Source organism: Gorilla gorilla, chromosome 1 (genome assembly GCF_029281585.2).
Source record: "Gorilla gorilla gorilla isolate KB3781 chromosome 1, NHGRI_mGorGor1-v2.1_pri, whole genome shotgun sequence".
Taxonomy (NCBI): Eukaryota; Metazoa; Chordata; class Mammalia; order Primates; family Hominidae; genus Gorilla; species Gorilla gorilla.
The window spans coordinates 231,850,355-231,876,945 of record NC_073224.2 but is presented as its reverse complement, the minus strand read 5'-3'; the positions used below and the strand labels follow the sequence as shown (position 1 = coordinate 231,876,945).

The 26,591-nt window shown below is 39.6% G+C and overlaps 1 protein-coding gene and 1 pseudogene across 4 annotated transcripts in view; one reads left to right on the top strand and one right to left on the bottom strand.

Annotated features, from left to right (window-relative positions):
* RERE (arginine-glutamic acid dipeptide repeats) overlaps positions 1–26,591 on the bottom strand; it is a 461,116-nt gene that overhangs the window by 385,822 nt on the left and 48,703 nt on the right. The window lies entirely within an intron of this gene.
* LOC101139959 (large ribosomal subunit protein uL30-like) lies at positions 7,171–7,902 on the top strand (annotated as a pseudogene).

Here is a 26,591-nt window from a genome sequence, read left to right as displayed (position 1 = left end):
CTTCTTTTTTTTTGTTTTTTGAGACAAAGTCTCACTCTGTCATCCAGGCTGGAATGCAGTAGTAGAATTTGGGCTTACTGCAACCACTGCCTCCCAGGCTCAAGCAATCCTCCCACCTCAGCCTCCTGAGTAGCTGGGACTACAGGCTAATTTTTGTTTTTTGTTTTTTTTTTTTAGTAGAGACGGGGTTTCACCATGTTGGCCAGGCTGGTCCCAAACTCCTGGCCCCAAGGAATCCTCGGCCTCCCAAAGTGCTGGGATTGCAGGCGTGAACCACCGCACCCAGCCACACTTGGCCATTTTTAAACTATTTTTATTCCAACTGATACATATTTCATCTTCTATAACATGTCTCAGTATAGACATGCACAGTCTAATCAAGAAAATCTTGTCAATAAAATGAAACTTAACAAGGGCCTTGGGGATATTCTCTCTACCAAGACTGATCTTTCCTTTACTTCTACAGGGCTCAGTCCCTCACTTATTTGCTAAAATGTCACCTTTCCCCAGTTATTCTTTAGGCCCACCATGACCACTTACTCCCTCAGCCAAATCTCAGCTTGCCATTTCCCCTGTGCCTGCTTGACTTTTCTCCAGAGCACTTTTCACCATCAAATCTTTACTTATTTGTATATTACTGTCTGTTTTCTCCCACTAGAATATTTTCTCCATGAATTAAGGAATATTTGGGTTTGTTTCACTTGCTGCTGCTTCCTCAGCACTTAGAACTGTGTGTTGAAGCACAGTAGGTGCTCAATAAATAGTGGTTGAATGAAAGAAAATAGACAGTCCCAGAAATTAATCTTAATACTGATGCTGTGAAATGAAAAGCTCTCAAAGTGGGAGTGGATATACTTTTAAGAGATGATTCCCTTTCATTTAACTTAAAGCCCAAAGGACTTTTCAAAATGAAATTGTTATTCCAACTACACCCAAAAATCATTAAGGCTGCCCCTGGGTGCTCACGTACATTTTAACAAAAAGCAAGGAATTCTATGTCCTGCTAAAGCAATGGAAAAACCCTGATGTAGAAAATGTAAACTGCTTAAGTTCCACATGTGGGTAGTAACGATTTTACACCACACCACTCATAACATTATGAGGGTCACACTAACCACAGGGAGAATTCCGTTTCACCTTTGTTTTTCCACATACATGTCCTCTAATAATACAACTCTTCACAAACACTGTATTAGCTGCGTTCTTAAACGCGCCTACTATCTAAAACATACACAGCAATGTAACTGATGGGTACATTCTCAATCAGGTAATTTTGATAGAAAAAGTATACCAACCAGTGTGCCATTTGGCCATTAAAACAATAGGAAAGACAGAACTGATCTAAATAGCTCATAATATGGTCTAAAAGAGATCACCTTCAAACTTTAGCGATAAAATAAGAAAACACATAAATAGAGGTGTTAATCAGTTAACAGAAGTCAGTAAGCTAAAACATACAAAGTTCTACACTGCATTTTGTGGTAAGAGACAAATAAAATATACGTTCCCCATACAAAAAGACTTCTTAAATCTACTAAGATGGAATAAATAGTATGTACAGGATAATGGAGACAAATGCCCATAGTCTAAAATGGAAAACTTCAAAATCACCTAGACCCAAGAAAACAAAAATCACACATTAGGACAATTTGATTTTCCCATGACATGCGTGGCGCTGTAGATGCAGTTTATCCTACCTCCAGTCAAGTGGGTCCATGAATAGAAACTCTCAGGTATAAACCACTCCTCTACCACTTCACCCCAGGGCATTCTAGTGACTTCCATGGTGATATGGTTTGGCTGTATCCTCACCCAAATCTCATCTTGAATTGTAATCCCCATAATCCCCACGTGTCTAGGGAGAGGCCTGGCAGGAGGTGATTGGATCACAGGGCAGTTTCCCCCATGATGTTCTAGAGATGGTGAGTGCTCAGGAGATCTGAGGGATTTATAAGGGGCTCTTCCCCCTTCGCTCCTCACTCGCTTGTGCCACCTTGTGAAGGTGCCTGCTTTGCCTTTTGCCATGATTATAAGTTTCCTGAGGCCTCTCCAGCTACATAGAATTGGGAGTCAATTAAACCTCTTTTCTTTATAAATTAAACAGGCTCAGGTATTTCTTTATAGCAATGCAAAGACAGACTAATACACATGGTTACGTTTCTCTCAACTACTGACACTTGGCATGTCCAGCTATTATAATTTCATTTCTATCTCCCAAATGTTTTCCATCTGTCCCATTCCATTCCAGACCACCGTTGGCCTAGGTTCAGCTGTCATGATCACCTGGCTAAACTGCAAAAGGAGGTGCGATGAGATTATACTCCTGCTTAAAACTTCTACAGGATTCCACGGTTCACTGAATGAAGTCTAAACTCCTTAATACTCTAATATACGGATTGGACCTCTGTCCTCAGCCCCTTCTCCTCCAGGCTCGAACCTCCATGTCTTGGCATACATACTTTTCCACCCCCTAACATATATTCCCTTTCTTTTCTGTTTTAAAACATCTTTCTTACTGGTCGTGAACGGTGGCTCACACCTGTAATACTAGCACTTTGGGAGGCTGTGGTAGGAGAATCGCTTGAGCCCAGGAATTCAAGACCAGCCTAGGCAACACAGGCAGATCTTATCTTTACAAAAATTAAAAATTAGCCAAGCATGGCAGCACATGCCTGTGGTCCCAGCTACTCAAGAGGCTGAAGCAGGATTGCTTGAACCCAAGAAGTTGAAGCTGCAGTGAGCCATGATCCTGCCACTGCACTGCAGCCTGGGCTGCTGAGCAAGAGCCTATCTCAAAACAAAACCAAATAAAATTCCTCTTACTTTTGAAAGGCCCAGTTTAAATGTAACCTCTGTGAAAATTTCTTTGATCCTCACAATCAGAATTATTTGTTGCCTTCAGGGTATTGCCAAAGTACTCTGTTTATATCTCTGTTCAAAGAGATTGTATCTATGTTAATGTAAATCATAGTCTGATGATAGCTTTTGTCTGTTTAACAAAGCACCCTCCTTACTCACTTTACTCTAGGGAACTACCACTTCATATGGGGACCTAATAACATGTAGTTTGGGTGGATCCAGGGTTGCTCACCATACTAAATCCTCCTGGCCACCATGACTTGTTCAAGAATGGACCCATGTCTCAGTAAGAACCACTGAGAACCCTCCCCATAACTTCTGCTAGAACCACCAAAAGAAGAAAAAAAATACAAAGCCTATTTTATAATAAATTTGAATATCTCATGTAACTTACTGAATACAGAAAGTGAAAAACAAAATGGTTACATGGTACTCAAAGTATGGTTTCTATTGACTGTGTATCATTTTTGCACCATCATAAACTTCCAAAATTCTAGGTCAAAGAATCATAAGTCAGAGACTATACTGACATACGAGTCATGATCGTGGTCTGACTTACATTACAATTAATTGTACTCAGGGCCAAAGAAACAGTTATAAGAGGACACCTGGCAGATAAGAGAAACAGCAAGAAGGCCTGTGCGGCTGGAGCAAGCAAGTGTGGGAGCGTGTATTTTGGGGGGGGGCAGTGAGAGAGAAGGAGGGCAGGCAGGGGAGGGAGGGGAGAGAGAAGAGAGATAGGGGAACAAAAAAGAGAGAGAGAGGGAGAGGGAGAGAGAGACAGAGCCAGACAGACAGACACCCCAAGATGGCATTGTGAAAGGTCAAGCTATTGCAAAGTCCCAAGCAGAAGAGGGACAGGATCTGACTTAACTTTCTTTTTTGTTTTTTGAGACGGAGTCTCACTCTGTCGCCCAGGCTGGAGCGATCTTGGCTCACTGCAAGCTCTGCCTCCCAGGTCCATGCCATTCTCCTGCCTCCGCCTCCCGAGTAGCTGGGACTACAGGGGCCCACCACCACACCCAGTTAATTTTTTGTATTTTTAGTAGAGACGGGGTTTCACCATGTTAACCTGGATGGTCTCAATCTCCTGACCTCGTGATCTGACCACCTCGGCCTCCCAAAGTGCTGGGATTACAGGCATGAGCCACCGCGCCCAGCCCTGACTTAACTTTTAAAAGGATCCTTAGGCTTGCTGTGTTGTGAAAACAAATGGCATGAGGGTGGGCATGGAAGTGGGAGGTGGGCAGGGAGAACAAGACCTGTTAAGAACCTGCTAGGGTAACCAGGCCAGAGGTGATGAAGGCTCAAAGAAAGTTTTGTCCAATTTTTTTTTTAAACATCCTGATTTTTTTTGCTACCAATTACAACTTTGGAAAGACAGATAAATCAACACATGATATTCATACTTGATTTACTGAGTATCTACTATATTTAAGATACTCTAAATATTACCTTATCTAGTTACAGAACTATCTTCCTAAACTCAAAGCCCATATGCAAACGGTGAACTGGAATTCTCTAACTAAATATCCCATACACATTTTACCCCCAAAACCTAATCCTCCTTTACTCTCTAATCTGATTATCTCATTAATATTATTTCCTAGCCTAGTTGTTACTAAAGATAATAAGAGAGTAGGTATATTTGAGACGGAGCTTTGCTCTGTCGCCCGCGCTGGAGTACAATGGCACAATCTCGGTTCACTGCCGAGAACTCCGCCTCCCGGGTTCAAGTAATTCTCCTGCCTCAGCCTCCCGAGTAGCTAGGATTACAGGTGCATGCCACCACACCCAGCTAATTTTTGTATTTATTTTAGTAGAGATGGGGTTTCACCATGTTGGCTAGCCTGGTCTCGAACTCCTGACCTCAAGTGATCCGCCCACCTCAGCCTCCCAAAGTGCTGGGATTACAAGCGTGAGCCACCACACCCGGCCATAACTTTCTATATTACTTAAGTAGTTGTATACAACTACACATAATTTCGTCTAAAGTTCAAGACAATTCTGGGAGAGAAACACCCTTATTTACCTCTACCATTTTACAGGTAACGAAACTAAGCTCAGAAAAATGCAGTAACTTGCCAGAAGTTATTATGCTGGTAAATAGTGGAGCTGAGACTCAAACGTGGGATTCTAACTCATCCACAATCACTTCAGTCAGAAACATGGGAATTATCTTAGACTCTTCTCTCAGCCCCACGCCAGATGCCCTCTGTCATTCACTCTCACACCACCACTATCTTAGTTCAGAGCTTCCCATCTCTAAACTCAGTTACCACAATAGGCTCACAGGTAACGTTGTTGTATCTTGTATAACCCTCCCCTTCCATCCATTCTCCATACTATTATCAGATACTCTCTTCAGTTCCAAACACAAGCTTTGTGTTCCAACGCAAGTATATGGTTAGGAAACCTACAGATTATGGAAACAGAGCCAAAAGTGTCAAGAGCTTTCTTCATCAGTATGCAGGCATTAATTCCAGCACCAGCAACTTACCAAGCAATTTTTGGCAGCATCCCAACTTCAAGATTCTCATTAATATCGCCAAGTACGAAAAACCCGGTGATTGCTCAATTTCTCCTTTTGTCTTTCTTCCCAACCCCAAAGGTGTGGACTTTAAGCATTTCAAGGACCTCATCAGACCTAGTCCCACCTTCCTAAATTACTCCTTTCTTTTCTTATCCAATCAAAACTGCCATTCCTAGGAGGCCCAAATAGGTCTTGATTAAGTGTTCATAATGAGGTATCAGAACATACATATTTTAAAAAGAGGAGCTAATTAAATAAGTGGGTCTCTATTCTGGCATTTCATAGGCATGGGGGACAGTGATGATGGTAATAATGGCTAACATTTATCAAGATCTCAGTAAGCTGTGTGTCAGGTACTGTTTTATTTGCTTTACAAGCATTTAATTATCTGTTCCTTTAATCATCAGAACCACTCCATGAAGTGGGTATAATTATTATTATTATCACAATTATTGGATAAAGAATTGAAGAGCTGGAGGAGTTAAGTAACATGTCCAAGGTCACCCAATCAGTAAGAGGTGCCAGCGCTCCTAACCACCTCATGCTAACAACTTCACTGTAATGGTAGACTCCAATAGAGATATGTGAAGGAGATCATTGTGAGCTTATTCATTCATTTTTAAAATATTTCTTGGGAGTTTATTATATTCTGAGAATTATTCCTGCCACTGGGAATTTAATTGTAGATAATGCTTTTATGGAACTCACAAGAAAGGCACCAAAAAATACATAAGTAAAAATGAAAACAATACAATTTTGCTCTGGAAAAAAAAAAAAAGGATAAGGTGATGTAGAGTAAAGTAATGCGCTACTTTAGACTGGAAGCCAGGGAGGGCCTCCCTAAGGAATAATATTGAAATGCGATCTAAATTATAAGACGAAGCAAAGAAAAAAACCTGATGGAACCGCACTGAGGCAATTATGATGAATGCAATACACCTAGGTAAGAGTTAGTTTGTTGGTTCCTAAAACAACAGAAAGGACAGGAGGCCACTGTGACTGATGCTAAGGGAGCAAGTGGAGAGTGGTCAGAGCTATATCAGAGACTCAGAAGTGTCAACTATGCTGGCACACAGCCATGGAGGAAAAAAAATCTGTATTTTACTCCCAGCAGAATGAGAATCTGGAAGGTTTTAAGGAAGAGAATGAGGTGATCTATGTTTCTGAAAAAGCAATTCCACTCCTCCAACTCTGTGTAAAGAATGAACTACAGGCCAGGCACAGTGGCTCACACCAGTAATCCCAGCACTTTGGGAGGCCGAGGCGAGTGGGTAACTTGAGGCCAAGAGTTCGAGACCAAGCTGGTCCACACAGCGAAACCTCATCTCTACTAAAAATACAAAAATTAACCAGGCGTGGTGGCGGGCACCTGTAATCTCAGCTACCCGGGAGGCTAAGACATGAGAATCGCTTGAACACAGAGGCCGAGGTTACAGTGAGCCAAGATTATGCCACTGTACTCCAGCCTGGGTGACAGGGCAAGCCTCTGTCTCAAAAAAAAAAAAAAAAAAAAAAAAACACGGATTATAGAGTGATGAAAGTGGAAGACTGGAGAGGAATTAGGAGACTGTTACTTCTAGAACCATGCCTGGCACATAGTCAGTAGTCAATGTGTTCAATAAATGAATGCTTCAATATCAAGGTAACGGAAGATGAGGGCTAAGACTTGGGTGGTAAAGTGCTACATGTAGAAACCATTCTGCCCTATTCAACATCTGTGAGTGTCACAAACCCAGTAGTCTTTTAAAAACCAGTAGCCTCTTTTTCCGGCTGGAACCATGGAGAGTGTTGAAGAGAAGAAGGTGGTTCCTGCTGTGCCAGAAACCCTTAAGAAAAAGCAAAGGAATTTCACAGAGCTGAAGATCAAGCTCCTGAGAAAGAAGTCTGCCCAAAACATGCTTTGAAAGGCGAGGAAGAGGCTTATTTATGAAAAAGCAAAGCGCTATCACAAGGAATATAGGCAGATGTACAGAACTGAAATTCGAATGGCAAGGATGGCAAGAAAAGCTGGCAACTTCTGTGTACCTGCAGAACTCAAATTGGCCTTTGTCATCAGGACCAGAGGTATCAATGGTGTGAGCCCAGAGGTCCGAAAGGTGTTGCAGCTTCTTCGCCTTTGTCAGATCTTCAGTGGAACCTTTGTGAAGCTCAACAAAGCTTCAGTTAACATGCTGAGGATTGTAGAGCCATATATTACATGGGGGAACCCAAATCTGAAGTCAGTAAATGAACTAATCTACAAGCATAGTTATGGCAAAATCAATAAGCAAATTGCTTTGACAGATAACGCTTTGATTGCTCTATCTCTTTGTAAATATGGCATCATCTGCATGGAGGATCTGATTCATGAGATCTAAACTATTGGAAAATGCTTCAAGGAAGCAAATAACTTCCTGTGGCCCTTCAAATTATCTTCTCCATGAGGCGGAATGAAGAAAACCTTGACTATCTACAATATAAGCTGCTCCAAAGTGCTTGAAACATCTGAGCATACTTCCCAAAACAGGTAGTGTTCTGTTGCCCATCACAACAATCTCTCAATAACTCTGAAACTTACTTATTCAAGCAACCCCCATTTACAAACATCCACCAACCCTACCTCTGCCAGCCCTGCTACTGGAAAAAACACTTAGGACATGCCAGGGATTATGCCAAGCACTTTGCATCTAGTCTCTCATTTGCTCCTTACTACACTCTATGAGTCTAATATCTCCAAATAAATAGCAATCTATAGTAACAAAGGCAATATTCTTATAAGAAACATGTTTTTAATACCTGGCACCTATGGGAAAACCTCTCTGATGGAAGAATTTAAGAGGAGGGTGGAAGGGAGCAAATTCCATTTCTTCCAGAGTTACTAAACTACACCAAAGTCAAACTTATGCTACCCAGTTAGTTTTGCTCTGATGATCCTCTCTGCACTGACAGGTGAAAGCACATGCAGAACATGCATGGCTTATTATTCTGAAAAGTCCAAAATACTGCGCTTATTCCTATAGCAACTCGGAGGCTAAACAGAGACCCAGTGTTAACTCCATACAGACGTCCTCAGAGAAGCCCTTCCTTTGCAGTTTTATGTTCTTTATAACTATACCAAATCTTTAGCTCAGAATCCCTTTCACTTTAAAAAAAAAAAAAAGAACTTACATAATCATCTAGTTATATATGCAAGGCACCAAAGAAACAACAACAACAAAGTAAATATGGAAAAAGACTTGATTCTAAGAAGTCATAATAGAATTTTCAGCACTTGACTGTAGTACGGGAACTGTCCCCAAATAACTGTTTTAAGATTGCAAAAAAAAAGATCAATTCAATATAATAATAGTTAAAACTTAACACAGCTCTTTATGTGGCAGGCACTAATCTAGAATAACCCATTTAACCTTCATAATGGCCATTCAAGGGCCACTATTATTATCCCCACTTTACAGACAGCAAAAAGATACAGAGGCTAAGTAACTTGCCATTGAAGTGGTAGGGACAGGATTTGCCTTGCGTGTCTGGGTTCTTATACACCACATGCTGCTACTCTTCAAATGGAAAAAAAAAAAATTCACTATCACCCAGAAGGCGATCATACGATGATGAATTTTGACTTTGCTTTTTATTTCTAATCCTTCATCATAAAAGAAACACTTCCTTTGCAGTTTCATATTCTTGTACTAAAGCATAGCTTAGGAACATTTTCATTTAAAAAAAGAAAAAAAATACTCCCAGTATCATCTAGTAGTTATAAGAGATACAGAAGGCATTAAACTACATTATTCCTATAATCCTTACAAGAGAAATTCAGGTTCAGAGAAGAGCCTATCAAAATGATAAACAATAGTGAAGTGGTAATTCAGAAAAGTTCATGTTTAAGTTTCATCTTAATCTTTATCTCATTGAGGGACATATTTTAAAAGTAAGAACACTGACAAACTGAGAGATAACGTAACTTGTACTCATCGTAAGGCTGTAGATAAAAACAAGGTTTCTTAAAACCTTGTGAGTTTCTTTTCCTATGCTACAGCAGATGTTTCAAGAAATGAAGCTATTGCCTTTGTAGGAAACTGATATGATCAAAAGAAATTAAAGGAAACTTACCAGAGACAGTTTGTGTTGGAAATAATTTGAAGTACCAAACTTTAAACCATTTCATAATTTTTAAATTTTGTTTTCATAGATATTACATTACAAAGAAAAATTTTCCAGAAATATTTTAATCAAAGTTCTATTTAAAGAAACTTTTGATTAGACATTATTAAATTGTGTATTGTTTTAAAACAATAATAATAATCTGTCCTGAGCTATTAGAAAGAAATGTATAGCATGTTATTTTAATAGACCTAAATGAGGAAGGATCAATATTATTTTAATTTTTAAAGGTCTGTTTATGAAATGCAATCATCCTTCATTAAAAATGCAAGCTGTGCTTCAGCAAGAGGTTAGCATAAACGATTCACAGAGAGATCTCTCTCCAGTATAATCTTCCTCTCCTGGGAGTTTCCTTCGGATGTTTCATCAAACCACTCAAGCTATTATTAAAAATGCTTCCCTGCGATAAAAGGAGGGAATAAACAATATAAACACACTTCCCCATTCCCATTCACCAATGACTCTTCCATTTGAGTGATCTATACCTTTTTCAGTCATAGGTAAAATTAATTTTTTATATTCCACGCATTTTTGCAATCGTTTCTTTTCTCAAGCATTTTAAGTTAACGTTATTTTACAGTATTCAAAATCAGAAATTCAGATTTTTAAGGCAGGTTTTTAATCACTTACCTATTTTGACATTTCAGTGTGAGTCTTGTCTTTCATTGAAATTAAAAGAAGTTTGCCTTCTATTTGACGGATTTTAAAAGATTTTAAAATGTCAACTCATCAAAGTCAAGACACTCCAAATTTAAATTCAATTCTCTTCTATTTAAAAATGCTAATGAAAATGGCTGTTTCAATGCAGCAGCATCTGGCTCATTATAACACTCAGTTTTAACTAATAAATCCTTAATTATTAAATTCTGGTGTTCAATTTCTTTCAGATAAATAAGCCAAACACATACTGCTACAATTATAAATACCTGGGATAAATTACTTATACCATGAAAAAGCATACCTCTTGATTCTCTGGCTGCTAAATAAGACCCAAAGTATGTAAAGGACACACATTTGAAAGACCCAGCATTAAACATTTGGGCTCCACTGTATGTAGGTCCCACATTCATAGGCTGGCAAATCTTTAACTCTACTGGGTCCTCATGCATAATGCACAGAGCAATTTGTCTGTTTGTGCAAATGGGCCAGTTTTTTTCCATGCTTTTTCAGATGTGTCAAATGTGTCAAAACTGAACATAATCATATACCCCTAATTCTGGCTTTACAAAGCAGACCCTACCTTCACCCAGCTTGATGTTTTTATTAAGGAGTTACTGAATATATTTAATCAGGTATTACTGCACATCACGATGTCTTGTAAAGGTTGAAATCCCTGAGAGAATATGTTTGGTTTTAAGCCCTAATATGTGTTAGGGAGTGTTTCATTTTTCTCTCCCACTCCCAGTTCCTTTGTTTTTTTTTTCTCCTTTTTTAATCAGCAGCATCGACAGTACTGACTGAATATTTTACAATGGAGTTGCAGAGTATGTGTGTTCAATCGTTTCAGCTTCCCAGAAGATTCATTACAGTTACATTAGAAAGTCAAATCAGGCAATTCTGCAGTCTAGTGAAAGCCAGCATATGAAAGAAGGTTAATACAAAAGAATTTCATTTTAGAGGACATTTAGGACTTTAAAAAGCAACATTATGATAAAATTTTCAAGATATCTGTTCTTGCCTTAGCACATGCTTTCCAGGTCTAATTTCAGAGCTGTCTCAATGCTTTTCTAGGAAAGAATGAGGGTGTATGGGAGGAAATTGTTTGATCTACAAGGTCTGCCATCTTAATGATCCTCATGCTAAGAACACTGCAGATGTATGTTTTGCCCTCACTCATGGGGAAAGAATCTATGGTTCTCCAATTATGCTGATGAAGTAGAAGTCAAGTAAAAGTGAAGGTGCGTTCATTTAAAACATAAAGATTTTCAGTGACTGTTAACATCTGTCTTTCTGATTATAAATAAAACTAACTGCTGAGATTTTCAGATCTTAATATGTATTTATATAACAAAAACCAGTAAGTTAATTGTTTTCCATGATTAGTAGCAGGTATAGAAAAATCTTCTTCAGATTGGTACATGTTTAACTGGCACTTGTGTATAATATAGTAATTCCCCTCTTTCTAGAATTCAAGCCTCAATAAACCCCTAACTAATCTTATGTATTTATTTCCACTGGTTTATAGGTAAGCAAAAATAAGAATAGACTATCTACTGAAAGGCAAGCCTTGTCATTCAGTACAGTCGATTTACAGAATACAAATTCCAATTCAATACAAAGGCTCACCTTTGCATGAGCAATTCCAAAGCTTAAATACCATGGCAAGAGGGAAACAGCAGCTAGCAGTGGTAACAGACATAAAAGGCGGCTGACTGTCTTCAGTGCTACCTTTGGCAGCAGTACAGATGGACTTTGTAGGCCACTGGCTATGCTTAATTTAATATGAAGCTAAATACAGTCAAAACATCTGGTGCACCACTGATGGTTATCATGATAAATTAAATCTGGCATCACACACAAATCCATTCAATATTGTTTATATCCCTTTTACCTAAACCACAAAACTAAAAATCCACATTTACTTTTGTTTTTCATTTCCTCTTAGCAGTCCTGTATTTTAGAAAAGGAACGTTTTGTAGATCTGTTGTTTATACAAGTTGGGGGGCCTTCTTTAAGAAAAAGACTACGAAAATTTGTATACAAAATGTCAAGAGGGCCATTCAAGTGAGGGTCTCTTTGGTTTAAGCTTCATGGACAATCCACCTCTGGGGAGGTTGAAAGGCAGTGTAAAAACTAAATAGTATGCCAAGTAGCACATGGAACTGGGACAAAGAATACAAAAATTTTTAAAGCAGACAGTTTAACTGACAAGCTACAGAAGAGCAAACAAGACTTTCTAGGCAAGCAAATTGGCAAAAACAAACTGTATTGTCAGAATCTGTTTTTAACATATATTTCTAAAATGCAAAACCCCAAATTGGGCCAGGTGCAGTGGCTCACACCTATAAATCCAGCACTTTGGGAGGCCAAGGCAAGAGAATCACTTGAGCCCAGGAGTTTGAGACCAGCCCGGGCAATATAGTGAGACTCCGTCTCCACAAAAAATAAAAATTAAATTAAACTGAAATTTTAAAACCCCAAATCTACAGCATACTACCACAACAAAAGGGCTATTATAAAGGAAAAAAGTCAATTAAAGAACCAAATTATCAGTCAAGTGTGGTGGCTATAGTTGTAATCCCAGCACTTTGAGAGGCCAATGCAGAGGGATTGTTTGAGCCTAGAAGTTCAAGACCAGCTTGGGCAACATAGCGAGACCCCATCTCCACTAAACATTTTTAAAAATTTAAAAATAAAGTAAAAAATAATCAAATTGTCAATTTATAATAACTATAGGTCAAGAAACAAGTATAATTCTTACAAGCAACTAATTCACAAAACAATTAGATCATGGCTAACCATTTGTTATTTTTAAAAAGTCAGAGCACCACTTATAACTAAAGTGACTACTGCCTCAACTGCAATATTCAAATTATTGCATTTTTATTACATTGCTTTGAAGGATATTCAGTGAAGATAATTATTAATTCTAGTGCTATATAATATTAGCATCACCCACACTCTTTTAAACAAAAAGGACCTAAAAGCCTCGACTCTGCATCTGAAGGGAGGAGAGCATGCCATATAATAAATTCAGTACAATCAAAATGAGAACCATATTTCTGTTTAACTTTATGCATCTTGGCTCAAGAGCCGTAAAAAAAAAAGTTATTAAAATTAATGCATCAAACTATAATTCTGTCCTTTTTATTACTGGTAATATTCTTTCTAAAATATTAGTCTGCTTTGCTGTACTACTATATCTTTTTTAAAGTTTTCTTTGAAGATCAGGATCACTTTAACTTTAGAATGAAAACATGCAATTATATTAATTTGGCACTGAATCTTGTTAGTTTCAGTGGGTTTGAAACTTTGAAAATGATTTATTCATTAGAAAGCCACATGTTGGCCAGACATGGTGGCTCACGCCTGTAATCCCAGCACTTTGGGAGGCTGAGGTAGGTGGATCACCTGACGTCAGGAGTTTGACACCAGCCTGACCAACATGGTGAAACCCTGTCTCTACTAAATACAAAAAATTAGTCAGGCATGGTAGTGCATGCCTGTAATCCCAGCTACTTGGGAGGTGAGGCAGGAGAATCACCTGAACCCAGGAGGTGGAGGTGGCACTGAGCCGAGATTGTGCCATTGCACTCCAACCTGGGCAACAAGAGCAAAACTCCATCTCAAAAAAAAAAAAAAAAAAGCAAACCAGTTACTGCTTCTGATGGCACTAATAAAGATGGAAGATAATGAAGCTACTTGTCATTCAACACAAAACACACAAAGAAAGTGTCAACAGCTGGCAAATGTCACAAAGTAAACATTTTCCTATTTCTGTTAAAAATTCATTCCTAATAATCACTGTCCTGTATGAACTTTCCCTAGCAAATTACTGCCCCATTTCTTTCACTAAATAATCAATTTTTTCTAAAGTTAACACAAAAGAAATACCCTGGAAATCCTCATTCTCTAGTCATGACTAAATGAATGAACCACATGGGCTACCAAAATCAAATTCTCTACTGCACCACTAATGTAATACTAAATAGGATGCTCCATCAAAAGAGACCTAGAATTTACATAATTTCCCATAATCTTATCAGAGGAACAAATGTAAGACAATGAGAAGAAAATCAAGATAAGCTCACTGTTGTTGCTGGTTTGTGTATTCCTGTCTTTCTCAACTCCTCCCACAGCTGATCGAACATTGTAGTTGGGTTAAGAGAGCTGGTAGAAACTACTTCACTAAAATTATGTATTTGAACATCAGCCTTTTTTCATTCTAGTCAGCCTTTTTTCACTCTAAAGTATTAAATTCAACCAAAAAGCCAAACATTCAAAGTCTGTTCACCAAACACACTCATCATAAAAATGTTTATTTACTATCCATATAAGGACGCAAAATGGTATTCCTAACAGCCAATATACAGAATCAACCTAAGTGTCCATCAACAGATGAATGGATAGTCATATACATATGTATACACACACACACACATATACACACATACATACACACACACACACACACACATATATGCAATAGAATACTATGTGGTCTAAGAAAATTCTGTTACTTGCAACAATATGGATGAACCTGGAGGACACTATCTTAAGTGAAATAAGTCAGACATAGAAAGACAGATACTGTATGATCCCACGTATATGCAGAATCCTAAAACGTCAAGTTCAATTTTTTTTTTTTTTTAGAAAGACTCTCGCTCTGTCACCCAGGCTGGAGTGCAGTGGCATGATCTCAGCTCACTGCAACCTCCACCTCCCAGGTTCAAGAAATTCTCCTGCCTGAGTCTCTCGAGTAGCTGGGATTACAGGCCTGCGCCACCATGCCCGGCAAATTTTAGTATTTTTTAGTAGAGGTGTTTCACCATGTTGGCCAGGCTGGTCTCGATCTCCTGACCTCCTGATCCACCCACCCAGCCACCCAAAGTGCTGGGAACACAGGTGTGAGCCACCGTGCCTGGCCCTCAATCTTTTTTTTTTTTTTTTTTTTTAAAGAAACGGGGTTTCACTCTGTTGCCCAAGCTGGAGTGCAGCGGCACAATCATAACTCACTGTAACCTCAAATTCCTGGGTGCAAGCACTCCTCCTGCCTCAGCCTCCTAAGTAGCTGGGACTACAGGTGTGCGCCACCACACCTGGCTAACTTTTTATTTTTATTTTTATTTTTTGTAGTGACGAGGTCTCGCCAAGCTGGTCTCGAATTCCTGGGATCAAGGGATCCTCCCGCCTCATCAACCTTTTTTTTGAAGCTGAAGTAGAAGCAAAGAGTAGAATGGTGGTTACCAAAGGCTGAGAGGAGGACTGGGGAAATGTGAGTCAAAGGACATAAAATTTCAGTGAGGAGGAATAAGTTCAAGAGATCAACTTTATAATATAGTCACTATAATTAATAATAATGTATTATATTACTGAAAATTGCAAAGAAGAATTTAAGTGTCCTCACCACAAAAAAAAATGTGAAGTAATGCATATACACATTTTAGCCATTCCACAATGTATATGTATTTCAAAACATCATGGTATACACAATAAATGTGTACAATTTTTGTCAATTTAAAAAATGGGATTATTCTCTCACCTCAACATTGAGGTACTAACTAAAAAGATATTTCCCAACTACTCGGATGCTGAAGCCGGAGGACTGCTTAAGCCCAGGAGTTGGAGACCAGCCTGGGCAACGCAGTGAGACTCCATCTTGAAAAAATAAATAAAAATAAAAAGATACGGTGATTGTCAAAGAAAGGAAAGAGGTATTAAGTCACTGAAAGGTTATATTTTTCCTTTAGAAAAATGAAAAATTCCTACTTTACTGTCAACTATTACCTCTTCTGACACATTAACTGTAGAATCCTTTTATATGAAAAAATTACTAAATCGGACACCACATCTCAGAATCTGCTAGCGGTCACTTGGAAAAGAGCATCATCCTTTCAAAAGGCAAGGATGAAGAATTAGAAAGAAAAAGGCCAGAAGCACACAAGTGAAACAAGCCAGTGCACCTGAGGCCTTTGTTGGTCCAATCAAACTACAGGTCACAGGTATTTCAAAAAGGGGAATAAAAGACAACTGCAGTTACTTTAGAAAAGGGTTAAATTCTCCAAAGTAGACGCTTCCCAAAAGAAAAAACAGAACAAAAACTGCAAAATTATTTCTTCTCTCCTTTGGAGAATACGGTTTAGCACAGTTTTTAAAAAATCAAAATCTCAAGAGATATGGGTGCCATTCCCATCCCAGTAACTAAGTGGCTCTGCTGACTGCAGGTTGTGTGAAACTGTACACCCACTACGCTCAATTGCAAAACAGCCATAAAGAACTTAGAACACTACACAAGTTCAACAGACATGAAGAAAAACACTACAAAATTCAAATGTCAGGGACAATTTTCCTGCTGATATACGTATAACTCTAAATTCTTTCTCTCTCTCTACACACACACACACACACACACACACACACACACACACACACACAAATATGTCTTGATGATCAGAGCTATTATACTGTATAAATCTAATTAACGTCAGTTTCCTATATGGGAAAAGGAAGATTTATCTGAGAAATAATTCAAAATAAATTCTCCCCAAGTAAATAGACCTAGGCCTATCATTAGTTTAGTTTAGTTTAGTTTTTTTTGAGATGGAGTTTCACTCTTGTTGCCCAGGCTGGAGTGCAGTGGCGTAATCTCAGCTCACTGCAACCTCTGCCTCCCAGGTTCAAGCAATTCTCCTGCCTCAGCCTCCTGAGTAGCTGGGATTACAGGTGCCCGCCACCGCGCCCAGCTAATTTTTTGTACTTTTAGTAGAGACGGGGTTTCATCATGTTGGCCAGACTGGTCTTGAACTCCCGACCTCAGGTGATCCGCCCGCCTCGGCCTCCCAAAGTGCAGGGATTAGAGGCGTAAGCCACTGTGCCCAGCCCCTAGGCCTGTAATAGTTAAGACAATCATTTATACATCATTTATATCAATCACCACAGTCCACCAAAGTCAGCCTTAGATAAGATGCCAAAAATCGGAGACGAATTAAAAGAAAGAGTCCTGGGTCAGTAGCACAGCTTTGTTGCAAGTATCTGCAGGGACCTGGTAGAGGTGTGAGAGACACAGTTCCTTGGTGTGAAGGGTGAGAGGTCACAGGGAGGGTAGCAGGAAGCCCAAGAACAGGTAACTGAATTTGGACAGGCTTTTGATATTTTAAGCCCATTTCCATGGATTTTTGTTGTGTTTTGAAGATAGGGTCTCGCTCTGTCACCCAGGATGGTTTCTTAATATATTTACTATAATTATTCCCTTGGAATACTAATATTAATACTAAGTTAAATTCTTTGAAAATCCAGCCAGTGTCAGTTATGCTAAATGAAAACAAAACACTTTGTACAATTTTATATTTAAAAAGAGAAGCTCTACACTCTAGGATTAGAAGCAGTGGAGCCAGCAAGACTCTCAGGGCAACATTAGCTACCATTTATGGAGCACTTCGTATGTTCCATGTGCCAGGCTAAATTATTTTCATACATTATCCCACTAATGTATAAACAACCCTATCATTTAGCTATTATCAGCTCCATTATATAGACAAGGAAATGGAGGCACAAAGACGTTCCATAACTCTAACAGGATTACAGGACAGAGAGGTGGCAGAACAAGGATTCAAACCCAATCCTTCTGTTTCCAAGCTCAGACTCGGAACCATTATGCTTTACTGTCTTACCAAAATGAGAATCAAAATGAAAGAACCTCAAAGAGAAATAAATACTCAAAGGAAGAATCTGAGTTCTTTAAACAACACCAGAGCAATCCTGTCCTAAAACTGGAGGATTTTCAGGTTTTGCAATGTGACAAACTTGGAAAAGATACATCTGACACTAAATCCTTTGGCAATTTTATTCCACCTCGGGGCTTCAACTACCCCATTCTCAGTATCTCCATCTTAACCTTGATGACTTCTCAAGATATTAAATATTTCCATCTGCCTAATGACAAAAATCACTCATCTCAAGAAAAAGCTGTATTTATTAGCATCTTCTTCCTCAAATCAGTTTGTCCTCCTGTGTTCCCAATTTTTTAATGGCACAGGTGTAATGCAAATTACCTATGCTTCACACCTCCCCCACACGTAAGACTATATGCCTTGTTCTAACAGTTGCCAAATCCAACTAATTCTACCTCTACAACGTCTCCCATCTGTCATACCTCTTCATTTCCCCTACAGTTAGAAAGGTTAGATTCTCGGCCGGGCATGGTGGCTCCTGCCTGTAATCCCAGCACTTTGGGAGGTTGAGGCAGGCAGATCACCTGAGGTCAGCAGTTCAAGACCAGCCTGACCAACATGGAGAAACTCCCCCATCTCTACTAAAAATACAAAAAAGTAGTCGGGCGTGGTGGTACATGCCTGTAATCCCAGCTACTCGGAAGGCTGAGGCAGGAGACTCACTTAAACCCAAGAGGCGGAGGTTGCAGTGAGCCAAGATCACGCCATTGCACTCCAGACTGGGCAACAAGAGTGAAACTCTGTCTCAAAAAAAAGAAAAAGAAAAAAGAAAGGTTAGATTCTCATTACTTTCCACCCAGTCTTCACTCTCTTCCTTTCATGACATACTAGAAATAGCTATCCTAAAACACAACTCTATCATGTCACTCCTTTATTAGAACACCTTCAAAAAGGCTCCATTCCCCACCAATCAACCCTTCAAGATTCAGACCAAATGCCTCCTTCTCCAAGCAACCTTGTGTAATCTCCTTCCCCTAAGGAGAGGTCATTGCTTCCTCCTCTGAACTTCAGCAGTACCTCACTAGACCCTTACCAATTTCAGCCTCCTATCACAAGTACCTGTACTGACATACAAGCATCGTCACCCTACTGTAAGACAAGCGCCTTAGGAGAAGGTTCAATGTCTAATTGAACTGTGAGTCTCCCACAAATTCTGGTGAAAATATACTTGCACACAGTAGGTACTTAAATATTTGACAAATGAATGAAAAAATTACAAATCAGCTTTCTCGGTTATAACACAAGCTTTTCAGCACAAGAACTTATGCCCATTTACTTAATTTTTTTAAAACATACAAATTGTGAAGACTAATCATAATTTCCATGAAACCAGCCCTTTTTGGTTCCTAGAATACCTGAGAAAGGTGCTTATTTTATTTGAAGACAAAAAAAGTAGCATCAGTTAGCTAGGTCAGGCACCATCTAACTCTACTATTCACTGAGGCCAGGAACATTTCCTAGGGCCTCAGCTTTGGTCCTTCTGGATGAAGCCTCAGGGGGGCTTTCCTCTGATAATGGACTAAACGATTCAAGATGACCTTAATGACCACCCTGTTTAAAACAGCCTCCTTATTTCTCCAATACTTCTTCTCCAAACATTGATGTTTCCACCATAAGGTCAGCTCCTCTTTTTCTTCCCCTTATGGCAAGGCTTATGGAGAAACTACACCACATAAATGAAGACTAGGAGCTCAAAATTCCGGAATGACCTGGGACCATGGAAAATTAGTATTTTGCCTTCTACAGTAAAGTCACACTCTTGAGTAAAGGAGGAAAAAAAAAATTATCACAGTCCCTCAATCAGCAAAAATCTAGGCATGGAAGACTAAAAGAAGTTACGGTCCAGTAAGCTTAAAAAAGAAAACACTGACTCAGAAATTTCCTACCTGCAATATATAGCAGGTTTAGAGGACAAAAATGAAAACAGAAGATTATTTCTAGACAGCTTGATGGAGAAAGATAATATTTACCTCAGTAAAGTTACAACCATAGGAACAAATCCAGATTCTATTTGTTTTTGTACAACTCTGCAAAAAATCATAGGGTGTAATTCACTTCTCAGTTCAGAAATAAGACGTCCTTAAAAAAATAACTAAGAGGTATTTCTTGAAAACTAAAAGAAAAAAAATCTACTCCCATAATCAAGAGTTTCCATGCAGTATTAAAAATGATGTCCAGCTGGGCGCAGTGGCTCACACCTGTAATCCCAGCACTTCGGGAAACTGAGGCGCATGGATCATTTGAAATCAGGAGTTTGAGACCAGCCTGACCAACATAATGAAACCCCGTCTCAAATAAAAACACAAAAAAATCAGCCAGATGTGGAGGCACATGCCTGTAATCCCAGCTACTCAGGAGGCTAAGGCAGGGGAATCACTTGACCCTGGGAGGCAGAGTTTGCAGTGAGGCAAGATCGAACCACTGCACTCCAGCCTGGGCGACAGAGATAAGACTCCGTCTCAAAAAACAAACAAACAAAAAACAAGACCGGGCACGGTGGCTCATGCCTGTAATCCCAGCACTTTGGGAGGCCGAGGCAGGCGGATCACGAGGTCAGGAGATAGAGACCATCCTGGCCAACATGGTGAAGCCCCATCTCTACTAAAAGTACAAAAATTAGCCGGGTGTGGTGGCACACACTCCTGTAGTCCCAACTACTCCGGAGGCCGAGGCAGGAGAATCACTTGAACCCAGAAAGCAGAGGTTGCAGTAAGCCGAGATCACGCCATTGCACTCCAGCCTGGCAACAGATCAAGACTCCGTCTTAAAAAAAAAAAAAAAAAAAAGTCCCTCCTATAATTCAGGAAGTGAAGGTGCTAGTTGACTGTTATTTATTCTCACTCAAAAAGCTAACTCAAGGTCAAGAAGACCTCTGCCACCAGCTGCAGTATACCAATCCTAGGAGGCTATTTCTCAGAGCCCCATGCTTCTTATCAAGATGGTTCCCACGCTGTCTTCCCTTTCCCTCATCACTGCCTCCTCCAGGTCAAAGAATATCCCCAGGGCAAGTTGCAGCTGCTCCTTATGCACTCAGCCCTGGCCTCAGAGTACACATGGGTTTTGCCTCATCTATGACTCTTGGGGGAAGCTTACTATGCAGAGAGCAACTGCAATGTATCGCTCTCTATAGGATCCCAGCCAGGTGCCTTAGTGCCATCAGGAAAATGAGAGGAAACAAGGAACACACAAAAATCATGAAATACTGCTTCGGGTACTAACTCCAAGACAGAATTTTTTTCTTAAGTTAAATGTTTAAAAAAAAAAAAGCTACAGTCATCTATGTATTCAGTCATCCAGTCAATCCCATGCCAAGTATAATCTCTGTTAACTATGCTTAGTGTGGTCAGAAAGGAAGTCTAGATAAACAATCACAACAACAGAGTGGGTGGAATGCAAACGGCCGGTGTTCAAGGAAGGCTCCCTGAAGAAAATTACCTGTAAACTGAAGCAAGCAAGAGGTGACCAGGCTAAGAAGAAAAGAATGTTCACCACACAGCCATTACTCAGGGAAGTAATTCACCCAGATTTCTATTTTTAAAAGATCAAAGGCTCCAAAAAAGCAAAGGGCCAGTAAGCACAAGACAGAGGCTCAACCTCATTAGGGAAATGCAAATCAAAACTGTAAGATACCACTTCACACCCATCAGAATGGCTACAATCCAAAACCCAGATAGTAAGTATTAGTGCTAATGTGGAAAAACTGCAAGGTTCATGCATTGCTAGTAAAATTGTAACATGGTGTAGCCACTTTGGAAAACAGTTTGTCAGTTTCTCAAAATGTTAAACAGAGGTTCCATACCCTCCAAAAATTTCACTCTTAGGCTTTGGAAGTCACCCCAAGAGAAATGCAAATACACATCCTCACAGAAGTTTGTACATGAACGTTCACAACAGCATTTTTTTAACAGCCAAAAAGTAGAACCATTCAAAGCGTCCATCAACTAGTGAATAAATAAAATGTGGCATAGCCACACAATGGACTATTATTTGGCATTTATTGGGAATGAAGTACAGATGTTATGCTACCACATGGGTGAACGTTGAAAACATTATACTAAGTCAAAGCAGCCAGTTACAAAAGACTACATGATTCAATTAACGTGAAATGTCCAGAATAGGCAAATCCATAAAGACAGAAAGAAGATTAAGGGCTGCTTAGGGCTGGGGGATGAGTAGAGGAGGAAATGAGGAGTAACTGCTCATGGATACAGGATTTCTTCTGGGCATAATTAAATGTTCTGAAATTGCAGTGATGATTCCACAACTCTGTGAACACAAAAAACAATTGAACTGTACAATTTAAGTAGGTAAATTATATGATTTGTGAATTGTATCTCAATAAAGCTGTTATAAAACTAAACAAAAGGCCGGATGTGGTGGCTCATGTCTGTAATACCAGCACTTTGGGAGGCTGAGGTGGGTGGATCACCCGAGGTCAGGAGTTCAAAACCAGCCAGGTCAACCTGGTGAAACCCCGTCTCTACTAAAAATACAAAATTAGGCCAGGCAAGGTGGCTCATACCTGTAATCTCAGCACTTTGGGAGACCGAGGCAGGCGGATCACAAGGTCAGGAGATTGAGACCGTCCTGGCCAACATGGTGAAACCCCGTCTCTACTAAAAATACAAAAATTAGTAGGACATGGTGGCACGTGCCTGCAATCCCAGCTACCCGGGGGGCTGAGGCAAGAGAATCACTTGAACCAGGGAGTCAGAGGTTGCAGTGAGTCAAGATCGCACCACTGCACTCCAGCCTGGCGACAGAGCGAGACTCCGTCTCAAAAAAAAAAATTAGCCGAGTGTGCTGGTGCATGCCTGTAATCCTAGCTACTTGGGAGGCTGAGGCAGGAGAATCACTTGAACCTGGGAGGCAGAGGTTGCAGTGAGCTGAGATTGCAACACTGCACTCCAGCCTGGGCAACAACGAAACTGCATCTCAAAACAACAACAACAAAAAGAAAAAACAAACAAAAGATCAAAAGGATCACAGTAGTGAAGAACAAAATTTCTAATTTTGTTAGAAATTAGAGGATTTGAACATGCCAACTGGTTTGGAATCTATAAAGTAATTCAAGCAAGAGACAGTGGCCAGGTGCAGTGGCTCACGCCTATAATCCCCACACTTGGGAGGCCAAGGCTGGCAGACCACTTGAGGTCGGGAGTTCAAGACCAGCCTGGCCAACATGGTGAAACCCCATCTCTACTAAAAATCAAAAAATTAGCTGGATGTAGTGGCACGCACCTATAATCCCAGCTACTCAGGAAGCTGACGTGGGAGAATCACTTGAACCCAGGAGGCGGAGGTTGCAGTCAGCCAAGAGCCAAGATTACACCACTGCCCTCCAGCCTAGGCAACAGAGCAAGACTCCATTGCAAAAAAAAAAAAAAAAGAAAGAAAAGAAAAAAAAGAGAGAGAGAGAGAGAGAGACAGTGGCCTGAACTAGTGTAATGGATTAGGAAGAGATAAGAGATACAGGAAAAAGAAACAATACTTGATTCTATATAGTGGGGAGAAGAGAAGGAATCAACACAGCCCAGGGTTACTTACTTAGAAAATTGAGTAGCATTTATCAAAACAGGAAAACACAGAAAGACATGTTTGGGAGCAGGAAAATTCACAATATTGTGAAATTTAATTATATTTACAAAAGTTATATAAGGACTTAGAGAAGGTTTTAAGAAGGTTTTGTTTTAAGGTTTTGTTGGAAGCTTTCTTGGGCATTTATGTAATTTTAAAATGCAATTTAATGTTAGTTATGTTTATAAGTAGAACTGGATATTTAAACAGAATTCAACTTGAATTAATCAACATGTATCAAAAGCTGCATTACTTTTCTTTTACCTTTATATAAAATGTACTGAATTAATGAATAGACTAATATGATTTATAAACTGAACTCAAGGCTCAAGGAAAATTGGACTTTAAACTTTTTAACAATAAATTGACTATTCATTTTCTACACCAGAAACTGTAAGTAGTTGGGTATCACTGGCATGTAGCATTACTGGTTGAAAACCGAGAAGTTCTAATTTGATGGCTTCTATTTTCTCTGGAAATGAGGTCATCAATTCAGGAAATGGAACGGAAGGATGGGTGGTATGAGAAAGTAGACCAGGAATCCAACGTTTGATACATAATTGAAATAAAAGCGATGGAGGCCAGGCACAGTGGCTCATGCCTGTAATCCCAATACTTTAGGAGTCTGGGGCAGGACAACTGCTTGAGCCAGAATTTGAGACCAGCCTGGGCAACATGGTGAAATCTCATCTCTACAAAAAGCAAGTCAAAATTAGCTGGGTGATGTGGTGCACATCTGTATTAATCCCAGCTACTTGGGAGGCCAAGGCAGGAGGATCACTTGAACCAGTAGGTCGAGGCTATAGTAAACCAAGATTGCACCACTGCACTCCAACCTGGGCTGCAGAGTGAGGCCTTGTCTCAAAAAAAAAAAGAGAAAGAAAAAAAAATGCTGCTTATCAAAAAGGATGGGATTTCTAAATAAAAAGCTTTCTTTATAAAAAAAAAATTAAAAATAGCCTGTAATCCCAGCACTTTGGGAGGCCAAAGCAGGCGGATCACTTGAAGGTCAGGAGTTCAACACCAGCCTGGCCAACATGGTGAAACCTCATCTCTACTAAAAATAAAAACAAAATTAGCCAGGCATGGTGGTGCACGCCTGTAGTCCCAGCTACTTGGGAGGCTGAGGCAGGAGAATCACTTGAAGCTAGGAGGCGGAGGTTGCAGGGAGCAGAGATCACACCACTGTACTCCAGCCTGGGTGACAGAGCGAAACTTTGTCTCCAAATATAATATAATAATAAAATAAAATAAAAATGAATAAATAAAAGTGATGGAGAAAAGATGAGCTACGTGGTGGACGGATACAGAAGGACCACTTGAAATAGTCACAGGCCATTTGGAGTAAAAAGGCCATGACTTCATGAGGCATCCATTAGCTGAATGATGTCTTTTTCTTTAAAATTACTCAGTAGCATAATGACTTTCTTCCAAATAATGTAAAAAGAACGTGTTTCTGGAGTCTTGATTTTCAGCTATACCTTAAAGATAGAAATAACTAAGAGGAAATTTGATGTATGTACTTACACAGGAATACTCTGCACTCTAATTCTAACCATGGAAAAAAATTCTTTCCAAGAAAGTTGTATAAACCACAATATCCATTTCAGAAGATAATGAAAGTATCATTCATTCATTATACTTTAATATCATTTCTATGTCCTTTTTCTCTAATCCTTAAGTCAGAATTCTAGACGAGTATTGTCCAAAAGAACCGTTGGAAATGATGGAAATATACTGTATCTGTGCTGGCCAACACAGCACCCACTGGTCACATGTAGCCACTGAACACTTGAAATGCAGCTAGCGTGACTGAAGAACTTAACTTTAAATTTTATTTAAGTTAATTTAAATAGTCATATGAGGGTAGTGCCTACCATAAAGAACAGCACAGTAAACTTTTCTGTTAAAGAAAATGAAGAAATTTACAGGCCAGTTAGGTGTCCAAGAGTCCTGTTTACAACACAAAAGATGTGAATTCACTCACTTATGAATACATGTAACAACACCGACGCTTGTCCCTGAAGAGCCTTTGGTTCTATTCTCATAATACAAGAGCTCTAAAGTCTCAAAAATGTGGGTGTGGACTAGGAGGACAAAGGAAATCCATTTCACACCCCAAGTTCCAAGAGAAACCATGTACTTAGAGAAGGAGTTCATCATCCTTAGGGGAAAAATGTTCATCAGACAACTTCTAGAGGCCAGAGGTTGGCAAACGGTGGCCCACAGGGCACATCTGGACTGCAACCTGTTTTTACAAATAAATTTTATAGGAACACAGAAATACCCATTTGCTGTAAAAGCATGTATCCATGCTTTGGGGCTATAAGGGTAGAGGTGAGTAGTTGTGACCATCTGGCCCACGCAGCCTAAAATGTTTACTACCTCACATAGTAAATCATTGATTTGAGTAAATGTTTTTTACCCAATGATTTGAGTAAAAGGAGTAAAAGACTTTGTTTTGAGGGGTAAACTGCTGCTGTATTTTATTATTAGGAAAAAAGCAATTTCAAGGAAAAAACAAAAAACAAAAACAATCATATAGAGAAGATTTAAAACACTGCACTTCCAATCCCAATCCGCAGTATTCCACCAAAAAATCACTGACCCAATAAATGACTGTCCAGGTACAAAGTGATAGGCAGATGCCTAATTCAGAATGACAACCTTAAGACACTGAATTCCGAACCATTTTTAAAGTTGTAAAACTCCAAACCACTATAAAGGATGTAAAACACATCATTTTGGTTTGTTTGGAGACAGGGTCTCAATCGCTCACCCAGGGTGAGATGCAGTGGCGCAGTCATGGCTCACTCCAGCTTCAACCTCCAAGGCTCAAGCGATCCTCCCACATCAGCCTCCCAAGTACCTGGGACTACAGGCTCATGCTATCATGCCCAGCTAACTTTATTATTTTATTTTTGTAGAGATGGGGTCTCTGCCCAGGCTGGTCTCGAACTCCTGGACTCAAGCGATACTCCTGCCTCAGCCTCCCAAAATGCTGGGATTACAGACATGAGTCACCACACCCAGGCCACACGATTTTTTTTTTTTTTTTTTTTTGAGATGAAGTCTCGCTCTGTTGCCCAGGC